The following is a 5,187-nucleotide window of genomic DNA, read 5'->3' on the forward strand; positions in this document are numbered from 1 at the left end:
GACTTCTAAGTAGGAGAGCACCAAGCTTCAAAACTGAAATTATCTTAAGAAATAATGTTGTGGCAATGCCTGACCTGAAATTGGGCTGCTATGTATTAAATTTCTATATTTCAGTTTCTGGAACAAGTGAAGAATCTAGGACTTCAGGTTGCTGCATGATTTTGGCAGCCTTTCCTTATATCTCCCATTCCGGTGTATATTGCTGAAAAAAAAAAGTAAATAAAGGGAGAAAACACACATAAAGATTTGTACAGAGTAATCAAGACTTTGTCCATAGGCATTGTGAGTCAGAGATAAGGTAACTGGAGATGCCGTTTTTGAATAGTGACCCAAATATAGAATACAGCCTCTGTATATTATATTGCTGGGCAACCTGTCTGCTTGTAAGAAAAGGTTCGGGGAAACTCAAAAAAGTCACTATATTAATATAAGAGGAAGAAATTTCAGTGCAACCATAAATAAAATTTCACTTACTCACCTATGTCAGAAATAATCACTGAGCGTCTATCAAATAAAAAAGGAATTTGGTCTCTTAGCTTCCTATTTAATTCATTATGAACAAAAGTTTAAATGGTTCTAGGATCCTGTCTACAAGGAACTTAAAATATCTACAAGAAAATGACATAATCATAAAAAAAGACTGCCAAATGTTTTAAATTGGCATAAAAATGCATGAGAGTTCAGAAGAAAAGCCCATTAGGCCCGCCATGCCCGGCTTTCGAGACTCAAGGCGGCACCCGCATGCTGGAGGGACGGGGCTACGTGGGCGGCTGCTGCGGGTTCGCCTTCGCCCCGCATAGCTCAGTCGCGCGGGGGCACGCCCCTATCGGGCGGAGGGCGCGCACCCGGTGCCCTCCCCGGTTACTTGCCTGGTCAGGGCCGCGCTAGGGCGCTGTAACTGCCAGTGCAGCTGTCATGGCGTCAGAGGTGCTGGCTGAGGAGTGCTGGCCACGGTCTCTATAGAGCCAGGGGCGGGCGGCCGGCTGGGTATGGAGAGCGGCCCAGAGAGCCTGCTGCCGCTAGAACATGGGGTGGCGGCCTGGCCAGGGCCGGGAACAGGTACTCACCCAGAAGGACTACAGGAAACCAGGCTTGCTGCTGGAGATGGTCCTGGAGTAAGGGCGGCGGAGAACGGCAGCGGGAATGGGCAGGGGGCGGCGGCTGCCAGAAGCCCCCCAGACTCGGCTTCTCCCGCGGGCTCTCCTCAGACTCCTGGACTCTGCAGCTCCTTCCCGGGCTTGGACTTGAAGGAGAGCGTTTTGGAGCATCCTGCTCCCGCGAAGGCGCCTCTGAAAGGGCAGCACAAGGTGACCGCCTCCCCCGAGACAGCCGAGGCCGTTGCGGGCCTTGGTTTGGGTCCAGCCGGAGACTCGGGCCCTGCCTGGATCCTGCTGACACCTGCCGAGCAGAACTGGCGGCCGCCGCCTCCGAGGAGCCCTGCAGCGCTGGCGGCCTCAGCAGCAGTTGCAATGACCCGAGCCCTCCTGGGGAATCGCCAAGCCTGGACTCTGGGTGAATACCTGTTCCCTAGAGTCGTTCTCTAACCTGCATTCTTTCCCCAGTAGCTCCGAATTCAATAGCGAGGAGGGATCAGAGAACAAGGTTCCCGAGGAGGAGGAGGGCGTGGCAGTATTGCCTCGGGCTGCCCCTCTGTGCAGAGAGGAGGAGGAGGACACTGCTCAGGTGTTTGCAGCCTCCAAGGAATGCTTCCCGGGACAATCTGTGTATCACATCAAGTGGATCCAGTGGAAGGAAGAGAACACACCCATCATCACCCAGAATGAGAATGGACCCTGCCCATTGCTGGCCATCCTCAATGTTTTGCTTCTGGCTTGGAAGGTGAAACTTCCACCAATGATGGAAATTATAACTGCTGAACAACTGATGGAATATTTAGGAGATTACATGCTTGATTCGAAGCCAAAAGAAATTTCAGAAATTCAACGTTTAAATTGTGAACAGAATATGAGTGATGCTATGGAAATTTTGCAAAACTTCAGACAGGCCTGGATGTAAATGTCAGATTCACTGGTGTTCGAGTGTTTGAATATACACCGGAATGCATAGTGTTTGATCTTCTTGATATTCCCTTGTACCATGGGTGGTTAGAGGACCCTCAGATTGATGACATTGTAAAAGCTGTTGGTAACTGCAGCTACAATCAACTAGTGGAGAAGATCATCTCTTGTAAACAATCAGACAATAGTGAGCTGGTTAGTGAAGGCTTTGTAGCTGAGCAGTTTCTAAATAATACAGCCACTCAACTGACATACCATGGATTATGTGAACTAACTTCAACGGTTCAGGAAGGAGAACTTTGTGTGTTCTTTCGGAATAATCATTTTAGCACCATGACCAAATACAAGGGTAAACTGTATTTGTTGGTAACAGACCAGGGATTCCTTACTGAAGAAAAAGTTGTTTGGGAAAGCCTGCACAATGTAGATGGTGATGGAAATTTCTGTGACTCAGAATTTCATCTTCGGCCTCCTTCAGATCCTGAAACTGTATACAAAGGACAACAAGATCAAATAGACCAGGACTATCTTATGGCATTATCTCTACAACAAGAACAGCAGAGTCAAGAGATGAATTGGGAACAAATCCCAGAAGGAATCAGTGATTTGGAACTAGCAAAGAAACTTCAAGAGGAAGAAGACAGACGGGCTTCTCAGTACTACCAGGAACAAGAACAAGCAGCAGCAGCTGCTGCTGCTGCTACTACTACTGCTAATACACAGGCCCAGCTGGGCCAGCTGTTACAAGCCTCTCCATCAAGTGGAAGACAATCTGGGAATAGCGAACGGAAATGAAAGGAACCTCGAGAAAAAGATAAAGAAAAGGAAAAGGAAAAGAATTGCTGTGTCATTTTGTAACAAGTACTAGACTCTGTTGGAATCACCTATATGTGTTGAGAAACAAGACCACATGAGGAAAGGAAGAAAAACCGATAATACCGTCTGTGCCTGATTTCCCATTGGATTTTGTTCATGTTTTTCAGGGGAAAGGTTGTTACTTTTTTACAATCAGACTTCTTAAAGTCACACAATATACTCTTTATGAGCTGGAGTTTCATGTTACAAGTTGGAAATGCTGTGTTGTCATTCATGAAGAATACTGCACTTGTAGCCAAATAAGCAAATCACAGCAAATTTTGTGTCATAGTGACATTCATAATTCATATCAGTTAGTAAGCTATTTCATCTTCTAACAATGAATGGAGGTATTTGATTTAGTCTGATTCCTTCCTGAAATCTAAGTATTAGCACAATAGTTTCTGAAATTTTTACATCCTTAAATTATGATCTAATCCATGAGAAACCAGGGGTTTAATATGGAATTTAAAAAGAAAAAAAAATACCAAAAATAAATAACAGGAATAAATGATCCTTAATTGTATATTGAACTAGTTCAGCCCTTGAACAGCTTTACCTTTCTTTAGTAATGTACATTTTAGATATTAAGAACAAATAATGAAGCTTGCATTTAATTTAGATAGAAAAAAATAAAAATAAAGATTTGTATTTCTTTTCCAATAGCAAAAAAAAAATTATATAACACTAATACTTACAACCTGTCCAAATCACATATTAATGACTTTATAGTGTTGTGAAATTTTGAGGAATTTTTAAGTCGTTAAGTAGGTAATCTGGACCATAGTTACTATTTATTAACCATGTGACAAGTGAGTTTAAGGAGGAAACCACAGTGGATGCTAGGCCTTGTAAATATGAGAGTGTAGGAAAGTAGATAGTTCAGTGTCTACCTTTTTTTTAGAATTACCTTGAACCTTAAATTTTAAATCATGTTTATTACTAGAAAATTAAATTATTAAAACCAACAAAAAAATCACATTTCTATAAGAAGTAAAAGATAATCTCTGAGTCTAGTGAAAAGACATTAATAAAAATCAGAGTAGATAAGAGTTTAGAGGAATTTATGTAAAAGCAAGCAGATTTTTTAATAATAAACATAAAACATAGTGTTTATAAAATTCAGAAAAAAATATTTATTTAACTTTATTATGAGGCAACACATATTTTCTGTATTTCTAGATATAGTTTGGACAACTATCCTTAATAGTCCTTTTTATATGTTTTATATTTAAAGTTTGTTTTTAGTCATTTTTGGAAAAAAAAATGCTGCTGAAAGTAGTATAAATTTACATTCTAAGCCTCAAAAAATGTGTTCATTTAGGAACAACATAACATGACCTGAGCATCCACTTGGAGAGTATTTCTTGTGGTTTGGGTTGACAAGATTTTGACTACAAAAAAAGTGATCTAGAATTTTTTTTTAAGTTATTAACTTTCTCTGTGATCCAAAACTAGTTATAGAATGACTCTATATGTAAAAAGTAAAGTCTTATTTATGGAAGGAATTATTCTAAGGGGAAATAAAACCAGGGCCAAGCATATCTTTTACATCCTTTTATTTTGCATGTCTATTTGTGTTACATAATTTGTTATTTCTTCAGATTTCCTATTCTAGAATGATAAATCATCAGAGAACCTGTTTGGGGTATAAAACTTGGATACAAAATATTTGGTCAGTCTCTTGATTGTAACCCAGAATATCTGGACATTGGTAAAGTAATCGGATATACTATAGAACTCTCCATTGGCTTAAACAGGTTGATATTATTCCAAGTTTACTCTTGATATCATTCTGTTGGTTGAAGGAGAAAACTCAAACCTCAAAGTTTGTTCTTCTCAGAATAAATAGTAGTGACAGTGCATTATATTTTAATAAAAAAACTTGATAATTTACAAAAGTATATTTGAGGCATATTTTTCCATAATTATATACTTAGCTATTTATTACCCTTGAAGAATATATGTGTAGAAGTTATTTTTCTGTTGTTTGTTCCTATCTTCTTAATTTGTTCCAAAGATAATACTGCCATTCAACATTCCCTCTAGAAGGAAAAAAAAATCACTCAAAACCAGCAATGCTGCTATCAGATAAGTAGATGTCAGTGTGTACTTACAAGAAAGAATTTTTAAAAATGCAGTGTGTTTGTTAATTCAGTCTTTTTCTATGTAATATTTACAAATCAAACTTTATTACATTCCTGGAATTCAGTTTGATATACCAAGAGTAATAATGATTAAATATTTACTTTGATTATTGTGAGGGAAAATTAAATGTTCAATTCTATTAAAACAAACTTGTCAAAGAAACTGC

The 5,187-nt window shown here is 39.5% G+C and overlaps 1 pseudogene; it reads left to right on the forward strand.

Annotated features, from left to right (window-relative positions):
- The first annotated feature begins 989 nt into the window (after nt 1-989).
- LOC143410156 (ubiquitin carboxyl-terminal hydrolase MINDY-2 pseudogene) lies at nt 990-2,876 on the forward strand (annotated as a pseudogene).
- The last annotated feature ends 2,311 nt before the right edge of the window (nt 2,877-5,187 follow it).

This window comes from Callospermophilus lateralis, chromosome 11, assembly GCF_048772815.1.
Source record: "Callospermophilus lateralis isolate mCalLat2 chromosome 11, mCalLat2.hap1, whole genome shotgun sequence".
In the NCBI taxonomy this organism is placed as follows: domain Eukaryota; kingdom Metazoa; phylum Chordata; class Mammalia; order Rodentia; family Sciuridae; genus Callospermophilus; species Callospermophilus lateralis.